Source organism: Heterodontus francisci, unplaced genomic scaffold, assembly GCF_036365525.1.
Source record: "Heterodontus francisci isolate sHetFra1 unplaced genomic scaffold, sHetFra1.hap1 HAP1_SCAFFOLD_237, whole genome shotgun sequence".
NCBI lineage: Eukaryota > Metazoa > Chordata > Chondrichthyes > Heterodontiformes > Heterodontidae > Heterodontus > Heterodontus francisci.
In genome coordinates, this window is record NW_027141318.1 from 410884 (window position 1) to 438122 (window position 27239).

The window sequence follows — 27239 nt, forward strand, 5'->3', positions numbered from 1 at the left end:
CCTCTTGGGTAACGGTCTGTACAGCATGGAGAGCACACTCTCGTCCTGTTGGGTTACGGTCTGCAGAACATGGAGAGCACACTCTCGTCCTGTTAGGTTATGGTCTGTCCAACATGGAGAGCGCTCTCTCACCCTGTTGGGTTAAGGTCTGCCCAACATGGAGAGCACATTCTCGTCCTGTTAGGTTATGGTCTGTCCAACATGGAGAGCGCTCTCTCACCCTGTTGGGTTACGGTCTGCACAACATGGAGAGCACACTCTCGTCCTGTTGGATTGCGGTCTGGACAACATGGAGAGCACACTCTCGTCCTGTTGGATTGCGGTCTGGACAACATGGAGAGCACACTCTCCCCCTGTTGGGTTACGGTCTGTACAGCATGGAGAGCACACTCTCGTCCTGTTGGGTTACGGTCTGCAGAACATGGAGAGCACAGTCTCGTCCTGTTAGGTTATGGTTTGTACAACATGGAGAGCACATTCTCGTCCTGTTAGGTTCTGGTCTGGACAACATGGTGATCACTCTCTCCCCCTGTTGTTTAACGGTTTGTACAACATGGAGAGTGTACTCACGGGCAGTTGGGTGACGGTCTGCGCAACATGGAGAGTGCACTCTCATCCTGTTGGGTTACGGTCTGTGCAACATGGAGAGTGCAATCTCATCCTCTTGGGTTACGGTCTGCACAACATGGAGAGTGCACTCTCATCCTGTTGGGTTCCGGTCCGTACAACATCGAGAGCGCACTCTCATCCTGTTGGATTACGGTCTGTAAAACATGGAGAGCACATTCTCGTCCTGTTAGGGTGAAGTCTGTACAAAATGGAGAGTGCACTCTCCCCCTGTTGGCTTATATTCTGTAGAAAATGGAGAGTGCACTCTCCCCTGTTTGATTACGGTCTGTACAACATGGAGAGCACACTCTCATCCTGTTGGGTTATTGTCTGTCCAACATGGAGAGCACACTCTGGTCCTGTTAGGTTATAGTTTGTACGGCATGGAGAGCGCACTCTCGTCCTGTTAGGTTATCGTCTGTACAACATGGAGAATGCACTCTCCCCCTGTTGGGTTATGGTATGTACAACATGGAGAGGACACTCTCATCCTGTTGGGTGATGGTCTGTACCACATGGAGAGCACACTCTCACACTGTTGTTTTATAGTCTGTACAACATGGAGAGCACACTCTCGTCCTGTTAGGTTATCGTCTGTACAACATGGAGAGCACAGTCTGGTCCTGTTAGGTTATAGTTTGTACGGCATGGAGAGCGCACTCTCGTCCTGTTAGGTTGTAGTCTGTACAACATGGAGAGCACACACTCGAGCTGCTGGGTTACGGTCTGTACAACATGGGCGGAAACACTCTCGTCCTGTTAGGTTATATTGTGCACGAAATGGAGAGTGCACTCTCCACCTGTTGGGTTACGGTCTGAACAACATTGAGAGCAAACTCTCGTCCTGTTGGGTTACCATCTGTGCAACATTGGGAGCATAATCTCCCCCTGTTTGGTTACGGTCTGTACAACATGGAGAGCACACTCTCCCCCTGTTGGGTTCCGGTCTGTGCAACATGGAGAGTGCACTTTCATCCTGTTGGGTAACGGTCAGTACAACATGGAGAGCGCACTCTCATCCTGTTGGATTACGGTCTGTACAGCATGGAGAGCACACTCTCGTCCTGTTAAGTTACGGTCTGCACAACATGGAGAGCACACTCTCATTCTGTTAGGTTATAGTCTGTACAACATGGTGAGCACACTCTCGTCCGGTTAGTTTATCGTCTGTACAACATGGAGAGTGCACTCTCATCCTGTTGGTTTACGGTCCATCCAACATGGAGAGCGCACTCTCATCCTGTCAGGTTACGGTCTGTGCAACATGGAGAGTACACTCTCATCCTGTTAGGTTATAGTCTGTACAAGATGGAGGGCACACACTCGTTCTGTTAGGTTATAGTTTGTGCAGCATGGAGAGCACACTCTCCCCTTGTGGGGTTACGTTCAGCACAACATGGAGAGCACACTCTCCCCTTGTTGGGTTTCGGTCTGTCCAGCATGGAGAGCACAATCTCGTCCAGTTGGGTTACCGTCTGGACAACATGGAGAGCACACTCTCGTCCTGTTAGGTTCTGGTCTGTACAACATGGTGAACACTCTTTCCCCCTGTTGGGTAACGGTCTGTACAACATGGAGAGTGCACTCTCGCCCTGTTCGGTTTTAGTTTCTACAACATGGAGAGCGCACTCTCATCCTGTTGGGTTAAGGTCTGTACAACATGGAGAGCACACTGTCGTCCTGTTAGGCTGTAGTCTGTACAAAATGCAGAGTGCACTCTTCACCCTGTTGGGTTATATTCTGCTCAAAATGGAGAGTGCACTCTCTCCCTGATAGGTTACGGTCTGAACAACATAGAGAGCACAGTCTCGTCCTGTTAGGTTATAGTTTGCACAGCATGGAGAGCAGACTCTCATCCTTTTGGGTTATAGTCTGGACAACATGGAGAGCAGACTCTCGTCATCTTCGGTTATAGTTTGGACAGCATGGAGAGCACACTCTCGTGCTGTTCGGTGATAGTCTGTACAACATGGAGAAAGCACTCTCCCCCTGTTGCGTTGTGGTCTGTGCAACATGGAGAGCACACTCTCCCCCTGTTGGGTTACCGTCTGTACAACATGGAGAGCACACTCTCGTCCTGTTGGGCTGTAGTCTGTACAAAATGCAGAGTGCACTCTTCACCCTGCTGGGTTATATTCTGCTCAAAATGGAGAGTGCACTCTCTCCCTGATAGGTTACGGTCTGTACAACATAGAGAGCACACTCTCGTCCTGTTAGGTTATAGTTTGCACAACATGGTGAGCACTCTCTCCCCCTCTTGGGTAACGGTCTGTACAACATGGAGAGTGCACTCTCGGCCAGTTGGGTTCCAGTCTGCACAACAAGGAGAGTGCACTCTCATCCTCTTGGGTTACGGTCTGTACAACATGGAGAGTGCACTCTCCCCCTGTTGTGTTTTCGTCTGCACAACATGGGGATTGCACTCCCCGCCTGTTGGGTTATATTCTGTACAACATGGAGAGCACACTTTCGAGTTGTCATGTTCCGGTCTGCAGAACATGGAAGGAAACATTCTCGTCCTGTTAGGTTATATTCTGCACAACATAGAGAGTGCAATATCCCCCTGTTGGGTTACGGTCTGAACAACATTGAAAGCAAACTCTCGTCCTGTTGGGTTGCGGTCTGCACAACATGGAGAGCACAAACTCCCACTTTTGGGTTACGGTCTGTACCACATGGAGAGCACATTCTTCCCTCTGTTGGGTTACGGTCTGTACAACATGGAGCGCACACTCTCGTCCTGTTGGGTTACTGTCTCTGCAACATGGAGAGCACACTCTCGTCCTGTTGTGTAACGACCTGTACAACATGGAGAATTCACTCTCGGCCAGTTGGGTTACATTCTGGACAACATGGAGTGTGCACTCTCATCCTGTTGTGTTACGGTCTGTACAACATGGAGAGTGCCCTCTCATCTTCTTGGGTTACGGTCTGTACAACATGGAGAATGCACTCTCATCCTGTTGGGTTACGGTCCGTACAACATAGAGAGCACACTCTCGTCCTGTTAGGTTATAGTTTGTGCAGCATGGAGAGCGCAATCTCGTCCTGTTAGGTTATCGTCTGTACAACATGGAGAATGCACTCTCCCTCTGTTGGGTGATGGTCTGTCCAACACGGAGATTGCACTCTCCCCCTGTTGGGCTTTCGTCTGCACAACACGGAGATTGCACTCTCCCCCTGTTGGGCTTTCGACTGCACAACATGGAGAATGCACTCTCATCCTGTTGGGTTACGGTCCGTACAACATAGAGAGCACACTCTCGTCCTGTTAGGTTATAGTTTGTACAGCATGGAGAGCACACTCTCGTCCTGTTGGATTGCGGTCTGGACAACATGGAGATTGCACTCTCCCCCTACTGGCTTATATTCTGTAGAAAATGGAGAGTGCGCTCTCTCACTGTTAGGTCACGGTCTGTACAACATGGAGAGCCCACTCTGGTCCTGTTAGGTTACGGTCTGTACAACATGGAGAGCACACTCTCGTCTGTCAGGTTATGGACTAGACAACATGGTGCGCAATCTCTCCCACTGTTGGGTAACTGTCTGCACAACATGGAGAGCACCCTCTCATCCTGTTAGTTTATCGTCTGTACAACATGGGGAGCACACTCTCGTCCTGTTAGGTTACAGTTTGTACAACATGGATAGCACACTGTTGACCTGTTAGGTTATCGTCTGTACAACATGGAAAATGCACATTCCCCCTGTTGGGATATGGTTAGTACAACATGGAGAGTGCACCATCATCCTGTTGTGTGATGGTCTGGACAACATGGAGAGCACACTCTCACCCTGTTGGGTTATAGGCTTTGCAGCATGGAGATGCACGCTCCCACTGTTGGGCTTTCGTCTGTGCAACATGGAGAGTGCACTCTCCAGCTGTTTGGTTAATGTCTGTACATCATGGAGAGCACACTCTCGTCCTGTTAGGTTATATTCTGCACAACATGGAGAGTGCACTCTCCCCGTGTTGGGGTACGGTCTGAACAACATTGAGAGCACACACTCTTCCTTTTAGGTTCTGGTCTGTACAACATGAAGAGCAGACTCTCATCCTTTTGGGTTATAGTCTGCCGACATGGAGAGCACTCTCGCTTCCTGTTAGGTTATGGTCTGTGCAACATGGAGAGCACACTCTCTTCCAGTTGGGTTACGGTCTGTACAACATGGAGAGCCCACTCTCGTTCTGTTCGCTTCTGGTCTGAACAACATGGAGAGCACACTCTCACCTTTTGTGTTACGGTCTGTGCAACATGGAGAGCACACTCTCGTATTGTTGGGTTACGTTGTGTACAACATGGAGAGCACACTCTCGTCCTGTCAGGTTGTGGTCTGTGAAACATGGTGAGCACTCTCTCCACCTGTTGGGTAACGATTTGTACAACATGGAGAGTGCTCTCTCGGCCAGTTGGGTTACAGCCTGCACAACATGGAGAGAGCACTCTCATCCTCTTGGGTTACGGTCTGTCCAACATGGAGAGAGCACTCTCATCCTCTTGGGTTACGGTCTGTCCAACATGGAGAGTGCACTCTCATCCTGTTGGGTTGCAGTCCGTACAACATCGAGAGCGTACTCTCATCCTGTTCGGTTGTAGTCTGTGCAACATGGAGAGCACAATCTCGTCCTGTTGGGTTACGATCTCAACAACATTGAGAGCAAACTCTCGTCCTGTTGGGTTACGGTCTGTGCAACATTGGGAGCATACTCTCGTCCAGTTGGGTTCCGGTCTGTCCAACATGGAGAGCACACTCTCGTCCTGTTAGGCTATGGTCTGGACAACATGGTGAGCACTCTTTCCCTCTGTTGGGTAACGGTCTGTACAACATGGAGAGTGCACTCTCACACTGTTGCATTACGGTCTGTACAACATGGAGAGCACACTCTCGTCCTGTTAGGTTGTCGTCTGTACAAAATGGAGAGTGCATTCTTGCCCCTGTTGTGTTATATTTTGTAGAAAATGGAGAGTGCACTCTACCCCTGTTAGGTTACGGTCTGTGCAACATGGAGAGCACTTTCTCATCCTGTTGGGTTATAGTCTGTACTACATGGAGAGCACACTCTCGTCCTGTTAGTTTATATTCTGTACAACATGGAGAGTGCACTCTCTCCCTGTTGGGTGATGGTCTGCACAACATGGAGAGTGCACTCTCGTCCTGTTGGATTACGGTCTGGACAACATGGAGAGCACACTCTCACCCTGTTGTGTTAAGGTCTGTGCAACATGGAGAGCTCTCTCTCGGCCTGTTGGGCTACGGTCTGTACTAGATGGAGAGCACAGTCTCATCCTGTTGGGTTTTCGTCTGCACAACATGGAGAGCACATTCTCCTCCTGTTGGGTTACGGTCTGTACAACATGGAGAGCACACTCTAGTCCTGTTGGGTTACGGTCTGGACAACATGGAGTGCACAATCTCACCCTGTTGGGTTAAGGTCTGTACAACATGGAGAGCACTCTCTCGTCCTGTTGGGTTATGGTCTGTACTACATGGAGAGCACGCTCTCGTCCTGTGAGGTGATGGTCCGTACAAAATGGTGAGCACTCTCTCCCCCTGTTGGGTAACGATCTGTACAACATGGAGAGTGCCCTCTCGGCCAGTTGGGTTGCAGTCTGGGCAACTTGGAGAGTGCACTCTCATCCTGTTGGGTTGCGGTCTGAACAACATGCAGAGTGCCCTCTCATCTTCTTGGGTTACGGTCTGGACAACATGGAGAATGCACTCTCATCCTGTTGGGTTACAGTCCGGACAACATGGAGAGAACACTCTCGTCCTGTTAGGTTATAGTCTGTACAACATGGAGAGCACACTCTCGAGCTGTTAGGTTACGGTCTGTACAACATGGACGGAAACACTCACGTCCTGTTAGGTGACACTGTGCACGACATGGAGAGTGCACTCTCCCCCTGTTGGGTTACGGTCTGAACAACATTGAGAGCAAACTCTCGTCCTGTTGGGGTACGATCCATACAACATGGAGAGCACACTCTCCACCTGCTGCGTTACGGTCTGTGCAACATGGAGAGTGCACTCTCATCCTGTTGGGTTATGGTCCGTACAACATGGAGAGCACTCTCTGGTTCTGTTACGTTATAGTTTGTGCAGCATGGAGAGCGCACTCTCGTCCTGTTAGGTTATAGTCTGAACAACATGGAGAATGCACTCACCCGCTATTGGGTTATGGTCTGTACAACATCGAGTGTGCACTCTCATCCTGTTGGGTGATGGTCTGTACAACATGGAGAGCACACTCTCACCCTGTTGTTTTATAGGCTGTGCAACATGGAGATTGCACTCTCACCCTGTTGGGGTATCGTCTGAACAACATGGAGAGTGCACTCTCCCGCTGTTTGGTTATTTTCTGTACAGCATGGAGAGCACACTCTCGAGCTGTTAGGTTACGGTCTGCACAACATGGACTGAAACACTCTCGTCCTGTTAGGTTATACTGTGCACAACATGGAGAGTGCACTCTCCCCCTGTTGGGTTATGGACTGTGCAACATTGGGAGCATACTCTCCCCCTGTTGGGTGACGGTCCGTACAACATGGAGAGCACACTCTCCCCCTGTTGGGTTACGGTCTGTGCAACATGATGAGCACACTCTCCCCCTGTTGTGTTCCGGTCTGTGCAACATGGAGAGCACACTCTCCTCCTGTTGGGTTACGGTCTGTGCAACATGAAGAGCACACTCTCCCCCTGTTGGGTTACAGTCTGTACAACATGGAGAGCAGACTCTCATGCTGTTGGGTTCCAGTCAGGACATCATGGAGAGCACACTCTCCCCCTTTTGGTTTACGGTCTGTGCAACATTGGGAGCATACTCTCCCCCTGTTGGGTTACGGTCTGTACAACATGGAGAGCACACTCTCCCCCTGTTGGGTTACGGTCTGTGCAATATGGAGAGCAGACTCTCGTCCTGTTGGGTTATAGTCTGTACAACATGGAGAGCACACTCTCGACCTGTTGGGTTACGGTCTGTGCAACATGAAGAACACACTCTCCCCCTGTTGGGTTACGGTTTGTACAACATGGAGAGCAGTCTCTCACACTGTTGGGTTCCAGTCTGGACAACATGGAGAGCACATTCTCCCCCTGTTGGTTTACGGTCTGTGCAACATGGAGAGCACACTCTCCCCCTGTTGGGTTACGGTCTGTACAACATGGAGAGCAGACTCTCACACTGTTGGTTTACGGTCTGTGCAACATGGAGAGCACACTCTCCCCCTGTTGGGTTACGGTCTGTACAACATGGAGAGCAGACTCTAATCCTGTTGGGTTCCAGTCTGTGCAACATGGAGAGCACACTCTCTTCCTATTAGGTTATGGTCTGTACAACAGGCAGAGCACGCTCTCGTCCTGTTGGGTTATAGTCTGCACAACATGGAGAGCACACTCTCGTCCTGTTGGCTTGCGGTCTGGACAACATGGAGAACACACTCTACCCCTGTTGGGTTACGGTCTGTTCAGCATGGAGAGGACACTGTCGTCCTGTTGGGTTACGGTCTGTGGAACATGGAGAGCACACTCTCGTCCTGTTAGGTTATGGTCTGCACAACATGGAGAGCACACTCTAGTCCTGTTAGGTTAAGGTATGTACAACATGGAGAGCGCTCTCTCCCCCTGTTGGGCAACGGTCTGTACAACATGGAGAGCACAATCTCGACCAGTTGGGTTACGGTCTGTACAACATGGAGAGCACACTCTCGAGCTGTTCGGTTACGGTCTGTACAACAAGGAGAGCACACTCTCGTTCTGTGAGGTTATATTCTGCGCAAAAAAGAGAGTGCACTCTCCCCGTGTTGGGTTACGGTCTGAACAACATTGAGAGAAAACTCTCGCCCTGTTGGGTTATAGTCTGTCCAACATGGCGAGCACACTTGCCCCCTGTTGGGTTGCGGTCTGTACAACATGGAGAGCAGACTCTCATCCTGTTGGGTTCCAGTCTGGACAACATGGAGAGCACACTCTCGTCCTGTTGGATTGCGGTCTGGACAACATGGAGACCACACTCTACCCCTGTTGGGTTACGGTCTGCACAGCATGGAGAGGACACTCTCGTCCTGTTAGGTTATGGTCTGTACAACATGGAGAGCGCTCTCTCACCCGTTGGGTTATGGTCTGCACAACATGGAGAGCACTCTCTAGTCCTGTTAGGTTAAGGTATGTACAACATGGAAAGCACTCTCTCACCCTGTTAGGTTATGGTCTGTACAACATGGAGAGCGCTATCTCCACCTGTTGGGTAACGGTCTGTACAACATGGAGAGCACAATCTCGACCAGTTGGGTTACGGTCTGAACAACAGGGAGAGCACACTCTCGAGCTGTTCGGTTACGGTCTGGACAACAAGGAGAGCACACTCTCGTTCTGTGAGGTTATATTCTGCACAACAAAGAGAGTGCACTCTCCCCGTGTTGGGTTACGGTCTGAACAACATTGAGAGAAAACTCTCGCCCTGTTGGGTTATAGTCTGTCCAACATGGCGAGCACACTTGCCCCCAGTTGGGTTAAGGTCTGTACAACATGGAGAGCACACTCTCCCCCTGTCAGGTTATGGTCTGCACAACATGGTGAACACTCTTTCCCCCTGTTGGGTAACAGTCTGTGCAACATGGAGAGTGAACACTCACCCTGTTGGGTTCCGGTCTGATCAACATGGAAGGCACACTGTCGCCCTTTTAGTTTATAGATTGTACAACATGGAGAGCACACTCTCATCCTGTTGGGTTACGGTCTGTACAACATGGACAGCACACTCTCATCCCGTTAGGTTATAGTCTGTCCAACATGAAGAGAGCACTCTCATCCAGTTAGGTTATGGTCTGTACAACATGGAGAGTGCCCTCTCGCCCAGTTGGATTACGGTCTGTACAACATGGCGAGTGTTCTCTCATCCTCTTGGGTTACGGTCTGTACAACATGGAGAGTGTACTCTCATCCTGTTGGGTTACGGGCCGTACAACATGGAGAGCGCTCTCTCATCCTGTTGAATTACGGTCTGTCCAGCATGGAGAGCCCATTCTCGTCCTGTTAGGTTGCAGTCTGGACAACATGGAGAGTGCACTCTCATCCTGTTGGTTGATGGTCTGCACAACATGGAGAGCAGACTCTTACCCTGTTGTTTTCTGGCTGTACATCATGGAGATTGCAATCTCCCCCTGTTGGGCTTTCGTCTGTTCAACATGGAGACTGCACTCTCCCCCTTTTGGGTTACATTCTGTACAGCATGGAGAGCACACTCTCGAGCTTTTAGGTTGCGGTCTGCACAACATGGACGGAAACACTCTCGTCCAGTTCGGTTCTGTTGTGCACAACATGGAGAGTGCACTCCCCCCCTGTTGGGTTACGGTGTGAACAACATGGAGAGCAAACTCTCGTCCTGTCTGTGCAACATTGGGAGCATACTCTCCCCCTTTTGGGTTACGGTCTGGACAACATGGAGTGCAGACTCTCATCCTGTTGGGTTATAGACTGTCCAACATGGAGAGCACACTCTCACCCTGTTGGGTTAAGGTCTGTACAACATGGAGAGCACACTCTCGTCCTGTTGGGTTACGGTCTGTACGACATGGAGAGCACACTCTCGTCCTGTTGAGTTATGTTCCGCACAAACTGGTGAGCACTCTCTCCCCCTGTTGGGTAAAGATCTGTAAAACATGGAGAGTGTCCTCTCGGCCAGTTGGGTTACAGTCTGGACAACATGGAGAGTGCACTCTCATCCTGTTGGGTTTCGGTCTGAACAACATGCAGAGTGCCCTCTCATCTTCTTGGGTTACGGTCTGGACAACATGGAGAATGCACTCTCATCCTATTGGGTTACGGTCCGGACAACATGGAGAGAACACTCTCGTCCTGTTCGGTTATAGTCTGTACAACATGGAGAGCACACTCTCGAGCTTTTCGGTTACGGTCTGTACAACATGGACGGAAACACTCTCGTCCTGTTAGGTTATATTGTGCACGACATGGAGAGTGCACTCTCCCCCTGTTGGGTTACGGTCTGAACAACATTGAGAGCAAATTCTCGTCCTCTTGAGTTCCGGTCTGTGCAACATTGGGAGCATACTCTCCTCCTGTTGGGTTACAATCTGTACAACATGGAGAGTACACTCTTCCTCCTGTTGGGTTATGGTCCGTACAACATGGAGAGCACTCTCTGGTTCTGTTACGTTATAGTTTGCACAGCATGGAGAGCGCACTCTCGTCCTGTTGGGTTACGATCTCAACAACATTGAGAGCAAACTCTCGTCCTGTTGGGCTACGGTCTGTGCAACATTGGGAGCATACTCTCCCCCTGTTGGGTTACGGTCTGTACAACATGGAGAGCAGACTCTCCCCCTGTTGGGTTTGGTCTGTGCAACATGGATAGCACACTCTCCCCCTGTTGTGTTACGGTCTGTTCAACATGGAGAGCACACTCTCGTCCTGTTTGGTTCCTGTCTGAACAAGATGGAGAGCAGGCTCTCATCCTGTTGGGTTACAGTATGTTCAACATGGAGAGCACACTCTCGTCCTGTTTGGTTATTGTCGGGACAACATGGAGAGCGCTCTCTTCCCCTGTTGGGTAACGGTCTGTACAACATGGAGAGCACATTCTCGTCCAGTTGGGTTACGATCTATCCAACATGGAGTGCACACTCTCGTCCTGTTAGGTTATGGTCTGGACAACATGGTGAGCACTCTTTCCCTCTGTTGGGTAACGGTCTGTACAACATGGAGAGTGCACTCTCACACTGTTGAATTACGGTCTGTTCAACATGGAGAGCACACTCTCGTCCTGTTAGGTTATAGTCAGTACAACATGGAGAGTGCACTCTCCCCCTGTTGGGTTATGGTCTGTTCAACATGGAGAATGCATTCTCACCCTGTTGTGTTACAGGCTGTACAACATGGAGATGCACTTTCCCCCTGTTGGGCAGTCATCTGTACAACATGGAGAGTGCAATCTCCCCCTGTTGGGTTATGGTCCGTTCAACATTGAGAGCACACTCTTCCCCTGTTGGTTTACGGTCTGCACAACATGGAGAGTACACTCTTCCTCCTGTTCAGTTACGGTCTGTACAACATGGAGAACACACTCTCGTCCTGTTGGGTTCTCGTCTGCACAACATGGAGAGCACACTCTCCCCCTTTCGGGTTATGGTCTGCACAACATGGAGAGCACACTCTGGTCCTGTTGGGTTACGGTCTGTCGAACATGGAGAGCACACTCTCGTCCTGTTAGGTTATGGCCTGTACAACATGGAGAGCGCTCTCTCAACCTGTTGGGTTCCGATCTGTACAACATGGAGAGCACACTCTCGTCCTCTTAGGTTATGGTCTGGACAACATTGTGATCACTCTCTCCCCCTGTTGGGCAACGGTCTGTACAACATGGAGAGCGCAATCTCGTCCAGTTGGGTTACGGTCTGGACAACATGGAGAGCACACTCTCGTCCTGTTAGGTTATGTTCTGTACAACATGGAGAGCGCACTCTCATCCTGTTGGGTTACGGTCTGTACAACATGGAGAGCGCACTCTCGCCCTGTTCGGTTACAGTTTGCACATCATGGAGAGCACACTCTCATCCTGTTGGGTAACGGTCTGGACAACATGGAGAGCACACTGCCGTCCTGTTAGGTTATGGTCTGTAAAACATGGAGAGTGCACTCTCGCCCAATTGGGTTGCGGTCTGTACAACAAGGTCGCGTGCACTCTCATCCTGTTGGGTTACAGTCCGAACAACATGGAGAGCGCACTCTCATCCTGTTGAATTACGGTCTGTACAACATGGAGAGCACACTCTCGTCCTGATAGGTTGTAGTCTGTACAAAATGGAGAGTGCACTCTTCAACCTGTTGGGTTATATTCTGTAGAACATGGAGAGTGCACTCTCCCCCTGTTAGGTTACAGTACGTACAACATGGAGAGCACTCTCTAATACTGTTGGGTTATAGTCTGTACAACATGGAGAATGCACTCTCCCCCTGTTGGGTTTTGGTCTGTACAACATGGAGAGCACACTCTCAACCTGTTGGGTTATCGGCTGTACAACATGGAGATTGCACTCTCCCCCTGTTGGGTTTTCGTCTGCACAACATTGTGTGTGCACTCTCCTCCTGTTGGTTTACGGTCTGTAGAACATGGAGAGCAGACTCTCATCCTTTTGGGATATAGTCTGTACAACCTGGACAGCACACTCTGCCCCTGTTGGGTTACGGTCTGAACAACAAGGAGAGCACAATGTCGACCTGTTGGGTTGTGGTCTGTACAACATGGAGAGCACACTCTCCCCTTGTTGGGTTACGGTCTGTACAACATGGAGAGCACACTCTCGTCCTGTTGGGTTTCTGTGTGTCGAACATGGAGAGCACACTCTCGTCCTGTTAGGTTATGATCTGCACAACATGGAGAGCACTCTCTCACCCTGTTGGGTTATGGTCTGCACAACATGGAGAGCACACTCTCGTCCTGTTAGGTTATGGTCTGTGCAACATGGAGAGCGCTCTCTCCCCCTGTTGGCTAACGGTCTGTCCAACATGGAGAGCACACTCTCGTCCAGTTGGGTGACGGTCTGCACAACATGGAGAGCACACTCTCGTCCTGTTGGGTTACGGTCTGTATAACATGGTAAGAACACTCTCGCCCTGTTAGGTTATAGTTTGTACAACATGGTAAGAACACTCTCGCCCTGTTAGGTTATGGTCTGCACAACATGGAGAGTGCACTCTCGCCCAGTTGGGTTGCGGTCTGTACAACATGGTGCGTGCACTCTCATCCTTTTGGGTTACGGTCCGGACAACATGGAGATCACACTCTCATCCTGTTGAATTACGGTCTGTACAACATGTAGAGCACACTCTCGTCCTGTCATGTTATATTCTGTAGAACATGGAGAGTGCACTCTCCCCCTGTTGGGTTATGGTCTGTTCAACATGGAGAATGCATTCTCATCCTGTTGGGTTATCGTCTGTCCAACATGGAGAGCTCAGTCTCACCCTGTTGGGCATTCGTCTGTACAACATGGAGTGCGCACTCTCCCCCTGTTGGGTTTTCGTCTGCACAACATGGAGTGTGCACGCTCCCCCTGTTGGGTTACGGTCTGCACAACATGGAGAGCACACTCTCCCCCTGTTGGGTTACAGTCTGTACAACATGGAGAGCACACTCTCGTCCAGTTGGGTTCCGCTCTGTTCAACATGGAGAACATACTCTCTTCCTGTTAGGTTATGGTCTGTACAACATGCAGAGCACACTCTCGTCCTGTTGGGTTATCGTCTGTACAACATGCAGAGCACACTCTCGTCCTGTTGGGTTGCGGTCTGTCCAACATGGAGAGCACACTCTCCCCCTGTTGGGTTACGGTCTGTACAACATGGAGAGCACACTCTCGTCCTGCTGGGTTACGGTCTGTGCAACATGGAGAGCACACTCTCGTCCTGTTGGGTAACGGTCTGTACAACATGGAGAGCACACTCTCGTCCAGTTGCGTTACGGTCTGCACAACATGGAGAGCACATTCTCGTCCTGTTAGGTTATAGTCTGTCCAACATGGTGAGCACACTCTCATCCTGTTGGGTTACGTTCTGCACAACATGGAGAGCACACTGTCGTCCTGTTAAGTTATAGTTTGTGCTACATGGAGTGCACACTTTCATGCTGTTGGGTTACGGTCTGTACAACATGGAGTGCACACTGTCGTCCTGTTAGGTTATGGTCTGTACAACATGGAGAGTGCACTCTCGCCAAGTTGGGTTGTGATCTGTACAACATGGTGCGTGCACTCTCATCCTGTTGGGTTACGGTCCGTAGAACATGGAAAGCGCACTGTCGTCCTGTTAAGTTATAGTTTGTGCTACATGGAGTGCACACTTTCATGCTGTTGGGTTACGGTCTGTACAACATGGAGAGCACACTCTCGTGCTGTTAGCTTGTAGTCTGTACAAAATGGAGAGTGCGCTCTTCAACCTGTTGGGTTATATTCTGTACAACATGGGGAGCACACTCTCGTCCTGTTTGGTTTTGGTCTGTACAACATGCAGAGCGCTCTCTCCCCCTGTTGGGTATCGGTCTGTACAACATGGAGAGCACACTCTCTTCCAGTTGGGTTCTGGTCTGTCCAACATGGAGAGCACACTCTCGTCCTGTTGGGTTGCGGTCTGAACAACATGGAGAGCACTCATTCCCCCTGTTGTGTCACGGTCTGTACAACATGCAGAGCACACTCTCCCCCTGTTGGGTTTTCGTCTGCACAACATGGAGAGCACACTCTCGTTCTTTTGAGTTACGGTCTGCACAACATGGAGAGCACTCTCTCCCCCTGTTGGGTTACGGTCTGTACAACATGGAGAGCACACTCTCTTCCTGTTAGGTTAAGGTCTGGACAACATGGAGAGCACACTCTCGTCCAGTTGGGCACCGGTCTGTACAACATGGAGAACACACTCTCTTCCTGTTAGGTTAAGGTCTGGACAACATGGAGAGCGCTCTCTCCCCCTGTTGGTTAACGGTCTGTACAACATGCAGAGCACACTCTCGTCCTGTTCGGTTATCGTCTGCACAACATGGAGAGCACACTCTCGTTCTGTTGGGTTGCGGTCTGTCCAACATGGAGAGCACACTCTCCGCCTGTTGGGTTACGGTCTGTACAACATGGAGAGCACACTCTCGTCCTGTTGTTTTACGGTCTGTGCAACATGGAGGGCACAGTCTCGTCCTGTTAGGTTAAGGTCTGGACAACATGGAGAGCGCTCTCTCCCCCTGTTGGTTAATGGTCTGTACAACATGGAGAGCACACTCTCGTCCAGTTGGGTTACGGTCTGCACAACATGGGGAGCACACTCTCGTCCTGCTCGGTTATGGTCTGTACAAAATCGAGAGCGCACTCTCATCCTGTTGGGTTACGGTCTGTACAACATGGAGAGCACACTCTCGCCCTGTTAGGTTATAGTTTGTACAACATGGAGAGCACACTCTCGTCCTGTTGGGTTACGGTCTGTAGAACATGTAGAGCACCCTCTCGTCCTGTTAGGTTACATTCTGTGCAACATGCGGAGCGCTCTCTCACCCTGTTGGGTTACGGTCTGTGCAACATGGAGAGCACACTCTCGTCCTGTTCGGTTATGGTCTGAACACCATGGAGAGCGCTCTCTCCCTCTGTTGGGTAACGGTCTGTACAACATGGAGAGCACACTCACGTCCTGTTAGGTTATGGTCTGGACAACATGGTGAAAACACTCTCATCCTGTTGTGTTATGGTCTGCACAACATGGAGAGCACACTGTCGTCCTGTTAAGTTATTGTTTGTGCAACATGGAGAGCACACTCTCATGCTGTTGGGTTATGGTCTGTACAACATGGAGAGCACACTGTCGTCCTGTTAGGTTATGGTCTGTACAACATGGAGAGTGCACTCGCCCCCAGTTGGGTTGCGGTCTGTACAACATGGTGCGTGCACTCTCACCCTGTTGGGTTGCGGTCTGAACAACATGGTGAGCACACTCTCATCCTGTTGTGTTATGGTCTGTACAACATGGAGAGCACACTGTCGTCCTGTTAAGTTGTAGTTTGAGCAACAGGGAGAGTACACTCTCATGCTGTTGGGTTACGGTCTGTACAACATGGAGAGCACACTGTCGTCCTGTTAGGTTATGGTCTGTACAACATGGTGAGCGCTCTTTCCCCCTGTTGGGTAACGGTCTGCACAACATGGAGAGCGTTCTCTCCTCCTGTTGGGTTACGGTCTGTACAAAATGGAGAGCACGCTCTCGCCGTGTTAGGTTATACTTTCTACAACATGGAGTGCACACTCTCATCCTGTTTTGGTTACATTCTGTATAACATGGAGAGCACACTGTCGTCCTTTTAGGTTATGGTCTGTACAACATGGAGAGTGCACTCTCGCCCAGTTGGGTTCCGGTCTGTACAACATGCGGAGTGCAGTCACATCCTCTTGGGTTACGGTCTGTGCAACATGGAGAGTGCACTCTCATCTTGTTGGTTACGGTCCGTACAACATAGAGAGCACACTCTCATCCAGTTGAATTACATTCTGTACAACATGGAGAGCACAATCTCGCCCTGTTAGGTTTTAGTCTGTACAAAATGGAGAGCAGACTCTCGTCCTGTTCGGTTAGAGTTTGTGCAACATGGAGAGTGCTCTCTCCCCCTGTTGGGTGATGGTCTGTACAACATGGAGAATGCACTCTCATTCTGTTGGGTTTTTGGCTGGACAACATGGAGATTGCACTCTCCCCCTATTGGGCTTCCGTCTGTGCAACATGGAGAGTGCACTCTCCCCATGTTTGGTTTTCGTCTATGCAACATGGAGAGCGCTCTCTCCCCCTGTTGGGTTACGGTCTGAACAACATTGAGAGCAAACTCTCGTCCTGTTGGGTTGCGGTCTGCACAACATGGAGAGTGCACTCTCGCCCAGTTGGGTTACTGTTTGTACAACATGTGAGTGCACTCTCGTCCTGTGGGGTTACGGTCTGTACAACATTGAGATTGCACTCTCATCCGCTTGGGTTACGGTCCGTAAAACATGGAAAGCGCACTCTCATCCTGTTGTTTTATAGTCTGCACAACATGGAGAGCACACTCTCTTCCTGTTATGTTATAGTCTGTACAACATGGAGAGCAGACTCTCGTCCTGTTAGGTGATAGTTTGTACAGCATGGAGAGCGCACTCTCGTCCTGTTAGGTTAAAGTCTGTACAACATGGAGAGAGCACTCTTCCCCTGTTGGGTTGTCGGCTGTCGAACATGGAGATTGCTCTCTCCCCCTGTTGGGCATTAGGCTGTACAACATGGTGAGTGCGCTCTCCCCCTGTTGGGTTTTCGTCTGCACAACATGAAGTGTGCACTCTCCCCGTGTTGGGTTACGGTCTGGATAACATGGAGATCACACTCTCGTCCTGTTAGGTTTTGGTCTGCACAACATGGTGAGCCCTCTTTCCCCCTGTTGGGTAACTGTCTGTACAACATGGAGAGTGCAATCTCACCCTGTTGGGTTCCGGTCTGAACGACATGGAGAGCGCACTCTCTTCCTTTTGGGTTACGGTCTGTACAACATGGAGAGCACACTCTCGCCCTGTCAGGTAATAGTTTGGACAACATGGAGAGCACACTCTCATCCTGTTGGGTTACGGTCTGTGCAACATGGAGAGCACACTGTCGTACTGTTAGGTTATGGTCTGTGCAACATGGAGAGTGCACTCTCGTCCAGTTAGGTTACGGTCTGTGCAACATGGCGAGTGCACTCTCATTCTGTTGGATTACAGTCCATACAACATGGAGAACACACTGTCATCCAGTTGAATTACATTCTGTACAACATGGAGAGCACACTCTCGTCCTGTTAGGTTTTAGTCTGTACAAAATGGAGAGTGCACTCTTCTTCCTGTTGGGTTAAATTCTGTACAAAATGGAGAGTGCACTCTCCCCATGTTAGGTTACTGTCTAGACAACATGGAGAGCACACTCTCATCCTGTTGGGTTATCGTCTGTCCAACATGGCGAGCCCACTCTCGTCCTGATGGGTTATAGTCTGTACAACATGGAGAGAACACTCTCGTCCTGTATGGTTTTAGTTTGTGCAGCATGGAGAGCAAACTCTCGTCCTGTTCGGTTATAGTCTGCACAACATGGAGAGAGCACTCTCCCCATGTTGGGTTTTCCTCCGTACAACATGAAGCGTGCACTTTCCCCTTGTTGGGATACGTTCTGAACAACATTGAGAGAAAACTCTCATCCTGTTGGGTTGTGGTCTGCACAACATGGAGAGCACACTCTCCCCCTGTTGGGTTATGGTCTGTACAACATGGAGAGCACACTCTCATCCTGTTTGGTTATGGTCTGTACAACATGGAGAGCAAAGTCTCTCCCTGTTCGGTTATAGTCTGTGCAACATGGAGAGCACACTCTCATCCTGCTGGGTTACGGTCTGTACAACATGGAGAGCACACTGTCGTCCTGTTAGGTTATGGTCTGTACAACATGGGGAGTGCACTCTCGCCCAGTTGGGTTACGGTCTGTACAACATGGTGACTGCACTCTCGTCCTGTTGGGTCACGGTGTGTACAACATTGAGAGTGCACTCTCATCCTCTTGTGTTACGGTCCGTACAAGATGGACAGCGCACTCACAGCCTGTTGGATTACGGTCTGTACAACATGGAGAGCACACTCTCGTCCTGTTAGGTTGTAGTCAACACAATTTGGAGAGTGCTCTCACCCCCTGTTGGGTTATATTCTGTGCAAAATGGAGAGTGCAGTCTCGTCCTGTTATGTTATGGTCTGTGCAACATGGATATCACACTCACGTCCTGTTAGGTTATAGTTTGTGCAGCATAGAGATCACACTCTCGTCCTGTTAGGTTATAGTCTGCACAACATGGAGAGGGCACTCTCCCCCTGTTCGGTTATGGTCTGTTCAACGTGGAGAATGCACTCTCATACTGTTGGGTTATCGTCTGCACATCACGGAGAGCACACTCTCACCTTGTTGGGTTCTCGGCTGCACAACATGGAGATTGAACTCTCCTCCTGTTGGGTTACGGCCTGTACAACATGAAGAGCCCACTCTCCGCCAGTTGGGTTCCGGTCTGCACAACATGAAAAGCACACTCTCGTCCAGTTGGGTTATAGTCTGTACAACCTGGAGAGCACACTCTCATCCTGTTGGGTTATGGTCTGTAAAACATGGAGATCACACTCTCGTCCTATTAGGTTGTGGTCTGTCCAACATGGTGAGCGCTCCCTCCCCCTGTTGTGTAACGGTCTGTACAACATGAAGAGCACACTCTCGTCCAGTTGGGTTACGGTCTGTGCAACATGGAGAGCGCACTCTCATCCTGTTGGGTTACGGTCTGTACAACATGGAGAGCACACTGTCGTCCTGTTGGGTTACGGTCTGTACAACATGGAGAGCACACTCTCGTCCTGTTGGGTTATGGTCTGTAAAAATGGAGAGCACACTCTCGTCCTGTTAGGTTATGGTCTGTCCAACATGGTGAGCGCTCTCTCCCCCTGTTGTGTAACGGTCTGTACAACATGGAGAGCACACTCTCGTCCAGTTGGGTTACGGTCTGTGCAACATGGAGAGCGCGCTCTCATCCTGTTGGGTTACGGTCTGTACAACATGGAGAGCACACTATCGTTCTGTTAGGTTATGGTCTGTACAACATGGAGAGTGCACTCTCGCCCAGTTGGGTTGCGGTCTGCACAACCTGGCGAGTGCACTATCATCCTTTTGGATTACGTTCTGTCCAACATGGAGAGCACACTCTCTTCCTGTTAGGTTGTGGTCTGCACAAAATGGAGATTGCACTCTCCCCCTGCTGGCTTATATTCTGTAGAAAATGGAGAGTGCGCTCTCTCCCTGTTAGGTCACGGTCTGTACAACATGGAGAGCCCACTCTCGTCCTGTTGGGTTACGGTCTGGACAACATGGTGCGCACTCTCTCCCACTGTTGGGTAACTGTCTGCACAACATGCTGAGCAGCCTCTCATCCTGTTGGGTTATAGTCTGTACAACATGGAGAGCACACTTTCGTCCTGTTAGTTTATAGTCTGCACAACATGGAGAGTGCACTCTCCCCGTGTTGGGTTACGGTCTGAACAACATTGAGAGCACACACTCTTCCTTTTGGGTTCTGGTCTGCACAACATGGAGAGCAGACTCTCATCCTTTTGGGTTATAGTCTGTACGACATGGAGAGCACTCTCTCTTCCTGTTAGGTTATGGTCTGTGCAACATGGAGAGCACACTCTCTTCCAGTTGGGTTACGGTCTGTACAACATGGAGAGCACACTCTCGTCCTGTTCGGTTCTGGTCTGAACAACATGGTGAGCACTCTCTCCCCCTGTTGGGTTATGGTCTGCACAACATGGAGAGCACACTCTCACCCTGTTGTGTTACGGTCTGTGCAACATGGAGAGCACACGCTCGTCCTGTTGGGTTACGTTGTGTACAACATGGAGAGCACACTCTCGTCCTGTCAGGTTGGGGTCTGTGCAACATGGTGAGCACTCTCTCCCCCTGTTGGGTAACGATTTGCATAACATGGAGAGTGCTCTCTCGGCTAGTTGGGTTCCAGTCTGCACAACATGGAGAGAGCACTCTCATCCTGTTGGGTTACGGTCTGTACAACATGGAGAGTGCACTCTCATGCTCTTGGGTTACGGTCTGTCCAACATGGAGAGTGCACTCTCATCCTGTTGGGTTGCTGTCCGTACAACATGGAGAGCACACTCATCCGCTGTTGGGTTACGGTCTGTACAACATGGAGATCACACTCTCTTCCTGTTGTGTTCTGGTCTGTACAACATGGAAAGCAGACTCTCATCCTGTTGGGTTATCGTCTGTCCAACATGGAGAACACACTCTCTTTCTGTTAGGTTATGGTCTGTAAAACATGCAGACCACACTCTCGTCCTGTTGGGTTGCGGTCCGTACAACATCGAGAGCGCACTCTCATCCTGTCCGGCTGTCGTCTGTGCAACATGGAGAATGTACCCTTGTTGGGTTATGGTCTGCACAACTTGGAGAGTACACTCTCATCCTGTTGCGTGATGGTCTGTACAAATTGGAGAGCACACTCTCACCCTGTTGTTTTATAGGCTGTACAACATGGAGATTGTACTCTCCCCTTTTTGGGCTTTCGTCTGTACAACATGGAGAGTGCACTCTCCCGCTGTTGGGTTATTTTCTGTGCAACATGGAGAGCATGCTCTCGAGCTGTTAGGTTACGGTCTTAGAATTAGAATTAGAATATTACAGCGCAGTACAGGCCTTTCGGCCCTCGATGTTGCACCGATCATCTGACCTACACTATTCCATTTACATCCATATGTCTATCCAATGACCACTTAAATGCCCTTAAAGTTGGCGAGTCTACTACTGTTGCAGGCAGGGCGTTCCACGCCCCTACTACTCTCTGCGTAAAGAAACTGCCTCTGACATCTGTCCTATATCTTTCACCCCTCAACTTAAAGCTATGTCCCCTCGTGTTTGCCATCCTCATCCGAGGAAAAAGACTCTCACTATCCACCCTATCTAACCCTCTGATTGTCTTGCATGTCTCTATTAAGTCACCTCTCCTCCTCCTTCTCTCTAACGAAAACAACCCCAAGTCCCTCAGCCTTTCCTCTGAAGACCTTCCTTCCATACCAGGCAACATCCGAGTAAATCTCCTCTGCACCCTTTCCAAAGCTTCCACATCCTTCCTATAATGTGGTGACCAGAACTGCACGCAATACTCAAGGTGCGGCCTCACCAGAGTTTTGTACAGCTGCATCATGACCTCGTGGCTCCGAAACTCGATCCCCCTACTAATAAAAGCTAACACACCATATGCCTTCTTAACAGCCCTATTAACCTGGGTAGCAACTTTCAGGGATTTATGTACCTGGATACCAAGAAATCTCTGCTCATCTACACTACCAAGAATCTTCCCATTAGCCCAGTACTCTGCATTGCTGTTACTCCTTCCAAAGTGAATCACCTCACACTTCTCCGCATTAAACTCCATTTACCATCTCTCAGCCCAGCTCTGCAGCCTATCTATGTCCCTCTGTACCCTACAACACCCTTCGACACTATCCACAACTCCACCGACCTTCGTGTCATCCGCAAATTTACTAACCCACCCTTCTACACCCTCATCCAGGTCGTTTATAAAAATGACAAACAGCAGTGGCCCCAAAACAGAACCTTGCGGTACACCACTAGTAACTAAACTCCAGGATGAACATTTGCCATCAACCACCACCCTCTGTCTTCTTTCAGCTAGCCAATTTCTGATCCAAAGCTCTAAATCACCTTCAACGCCATACTTCCGTATTTTCTGCAATAGCCTACCGTGGGGAACCTTATCAAACGCCTTACTGAAATCCATATACACCACATCCACGGCTTTACCCTCATCCACCTGTTTGGTCACATTCTCGAAAAACTCAATAAGGTTTGTGAGGCACGACCTACCTTTCACTAAACCGTGCTGACTATCGCAAATGAACTTATTCTTTTCAAGATGATTATAAATCCTATCTCTTATAACCTTTTCCAACATTTTACCCACAACCGAAGTAAGGCTCACAGGTCTATAATTACCAGGGCTGTCTCTACTGCCCTTCTTGAACAAGGGGACAACATTTGCTATCCTCCAGTCCTCCAGCACTACTCCTGCCGACAATGACGACATAAAGATCAACAACAACGGCTCTGCAATCTCCGCCCTGGCTTCCCAGAGAATCCTCGGATCAATCCCATCTGGCCCAGGGGACTTATCTATTTTCACTCTTTCCAAAATTGCTAACACCTCCTCCTTGTGAATCTCAATCCCATCTAGCCTAGGAGGGCTCAGTAATCTCCTCGGCAACATTTTCTTTTTCTACTGTAAATACTGACGAAAAATATTCATTTAACGCTTCCCCTATCTCCTCTGATTCCACACACAACTTCCCACTACTATCCTTGATTGGCCCTGTTCTAACACTTATCATTCGTTTATTCCTGATATACCTATAGAAAGACTTAGGGTTTTCTTTGATCCTATCCGCCAATGACTTCTCGTGTCCTCTCCTTGCTCTTCTTAGCCCTCCCTTTAGATCCTTCCTGGCTAGCTTGTAACTCTCAAGCGCCCTAACTGAGCCTTCACGTCTCATCCTAACATCAGCCGCCCTCTTCCTCTTGACAAGCGCTTCAACTTCTTTAGTAAACCACGGCTCCCTCGCTCGACAACTTCCTCCCTGCCTGACAGGTACATACTTATCAAGGACACGCATTAGCTGCTCCTTGAATAAGCTCCACATTTCGTTTGTGCCCATCCCCTGCCGTTTCCCTCCCCATCCTAAATCTTGCCTAATTGCGTCATAATTTCCTTTCCCCCAGCTATAATTCTTGCCCTGCGGTATATACCTGTCCCTGCCCATCGCTAAGGTAAACCTAACCGAATTGTGATAACTATCGCCAAAGTGCTCACCGACATCTAAATCGAACACCTGGCCGGGTTCATTACCCAGTTCCAAATCCAATGTGGCATCGCCCCTGGTTGGCCTGTCCACATACTGTGTCAGAAAACCCTCCTGCACACACTGGACAAAAACAGACCCATCTAAAGTACTCGAACTATAGTATTTCCAGTCAATATTTGGAAAGTTAAAGTCCCCATAATCACTACCCTGTTACTCTCGCTCCTGTCGAGAATCATCTTCGCAATCCTTTCCTCTACATCTCTGGAACTATTCGGAGGCCTATAGAAAACTCCCAACAGGGTGACCTTCCTCTCCTGTTTCTAACCTCAGCCCATATTACCTCAGTAGACGAGTCCTCAAACGTCCTTTCTGCCGCTGTAATACTCTGTACAACATTGACGGACACACTCTCGTCCTGTTAGGTTAAATTGTGCAGAACATGAAGAGTGAACTCTCCCCCTGTTGGTTACGATCTAAACAATATTGAGAGAAAACTCTCGTCCTGTTGGGTTACGGTCTGTGCAACATTGGGAGCATACTCTCCCCCTGTTGGGTTACGGTCTGCACAACATGGAGAGCACACTCTCCCCCTGTTGTGTTACGGTCTGTTCAACATGGAGAGCACACTCTCGTCCTGTTTGGTTCCTGTCTGAACAAGATGGAGAGCAGGCTCTCATCCTGCTGTGTTATAGTCTGTCCAACATGGTGAGCACTCTTTCCCTCTGTTGGGTAACGGTCTGTACAACATGGAGAGTGCACTCTCACACTATTGAATTACGGTCTGTACAACATGGAGAGCACACTCTCGTCCTGTTAGGTTGTCGTCTGTACAAAATGGAGAGTGCATTCTTGCCCCTGTTGTGTTATATTTTGTAGGAAATGGAGAGTGCACTCTCCCCCTGTTAGGTTACGGTCTGTGCAACATGGAGAGCACTCTCTCTTCCTGTTGGGTTATAGTCTGTACTACATGGAGAGCACACACTCGTCCTTTAGGTTATAGTTTGTACAGTATGGAGAGCACTCTCTCGTCCTGTTAGTTTATAGTCTGTACAACATGGAGAGTGCACTCTCCCCCTGTTGGGTGATGGTCTGTACAACATGGAGAGTGCACTCTCACCCTGTTGGGTTAAGGTCTGTACAACATGGAGAGCACTCTCTCGTCCTGTTGGGCTACGGTCTGTACTACATGGAGAGCACACTCTCATCCTGTTGGGTTTTCGTCTGCACAACATGGAGAGCACATTCTCCTCCTGTTGGGTTACGGTCTGTACAACATGGAGAGCACACTCTCGTCCTGTTAAGTTAATTTCTGTACAACATGGAGAGCACACTCTCACCCTGTTGGGTTAAGGTCTGTGCAACATGGAGAGCACACTCTCGTCCTGTTGGGTTATGGTCTGCACGACATGGAGAGCACACTCTCGTCCTGTGAGGTGATGGTCTGGACAAAATGGTGAGCACTCTCTCCCCCTGTTGGGTAACGATCTGTACAACATGGAGAGTGCCCTCTCGGCCAGTTGGGTGACAGTCTGGACAACTTGGAGAGTGCACTCTCATCCTGTTGGGTTACGGTCTGAACAACATGCAGAGTGCCCTCTCAGCTTCTTGGGTTACGGTCTGGACAACATGGAGAATGCACTCTCATCCTGTTGGGTTACGGTCCGGACAACATGGAGAGAACACTCTAGTCCTGTTAGGTTATAGTCTGTACAACATGGAGAGCACACTCTCGAGCTGTTAGGTTACGGTCTGTACAACATGGACGGAAACACTTTCGTCCTGTTAGGTTACATTGTGCACGACATGGAGAGTGCACTCTCCCCCTGTTGGGTTACGGTCTGAACAACATTGAGAGCAAACTCTCGTCCTGTTGGGTTTCGATCCGTACAACATGGAGAGCACACTCTCCACCTGCTGCGTTACGGTCTGTGCAACATGGAGAGTGCTCTCTCATCCTGTTGGGTTATGGTCCGTACAACATGGAGAGCACTCTCTGGTTCTATTACGTTATAGTTTGTGCAGCATGGAGAGCGCACTTTCGCCCTGTTAGGTTATAGTCTGTACAACATGGAGCATGCACTCACCCACTATTGGGTTATGGTCTGTACAACATCGAGTGTGCACTCTCATCCTGTTGGGTGATGGTCTGTACAACATGGAGAGCACACTCTCACCCTGTTGTTTTATAGGCTGTGCAACATGGAGATTGCACTCTCACCCTGTTGGGGTTTCGTCTGTACAACACGGAGAGTGCACTCTCCCCCTGTTTGGTTATTTTCTGTACAGCATGGAGAGCACACTCTCGAGCTGTTAGGTTACGGTCTGCACAACATGGACTGAAACACTCTCGTCCTTTTAGGTTATACTGTGCACAACATGGAGAGTGCTCTCTCCCCCTGTTGGGTTATGGTCTGTACAATATGGAGAGCACACACTCCCCCTGTTGGGTTACGGTCTGTGCAACATGAAGAGCACACTCTCCCCCTGTTGGGTTACGGTCTGTACAACATGGAGAGCAGACTCTAATGCTGTTGGGTTCCAGTCTGTGCAACATGGAGAGCACACCTTCTTCCTGCTAGGTTATGGTCTGTAAAACATGCAGAGCACACTCTCGTCCTGTTGGGTTATAGTCTGTACAACATGGAGAGCACACTCTCGTCCTGTTGGATTGCGGTCTGGACAACATGGAGAGCACACTCTCCCCCTGTTGGGTTACGGTCTGTGCAACATGGAGAGCACACTCTCCCCCTGTTGGGTTACGGTCTGTGCAACATGAAGAGCACACTCTCCCCCTGTTGGGTTACGGTCTGTACAACATGGAGAGCAGACTCTCATCCTGTTGGGTTCCAGTCTGGACAACATGGAGAGCACACTCTCACCCTGTTGGGTTACGGTCTGTGCAACATGGAGATCACACTCTACCCCTGTTGGGTTACGGTCTGTACAACATGGAGAGCAGACTCTAATCCAGTTGGGTTCCAGTCTGTGCAACATGGAGAGCACACTCTCTTCCTGTTAGGTTAAGGTCTGTACAACATGCAGAGCACACTCTCGTCCTGTTGGGTTATAGTCTGCACAACATGGAGAGCACACTCTCGTCCTGTTGGATTGCGGTCTGGACAACATGGAGACCACACTCAACCCCTGTTGGGTTACGGTCTGTTCAGCATGGAGAGCACACTCTCGTCCTGTTAGGTTATGGTCTGTGCAACATGGAGAGCGCTCTCTCCCCCTGTTGGGTTCCGGTCTGTGCAACATGAAGAGCACACTCTCCCCCTGTTGGGTTCCAGTCTGGACAACATGCAGAGCACACTCTCGTCCTGTTGGATTGCGGTCTGGACAACATGGAGACCACACTCTCGTCCTGTTGGGTTACGGTCTGTTCAGCATGGAGAGGACACTGTCGTCCTGTTGGGTTACGGTCTGTGGAACATGGAGAGCACACTCTCGTCCTGTTAGGTTATGGTCTGCACAACATGGAGAGCGCTCTCTCACCCTGTTGGGTTATGGTCTGCACAACATGGAGAGCACACTCTAGTCCTGTTAGGTTAAGGTCTGTACAACATGGAAAGCACTCTCTCACCCTGTTAGGTTATGGTCTGGACAACATGGAGAGCGCTCTCTCCCCCTGTTGGGTAACGGTCTGTACAACATGGAGAGCACAATCTCGAC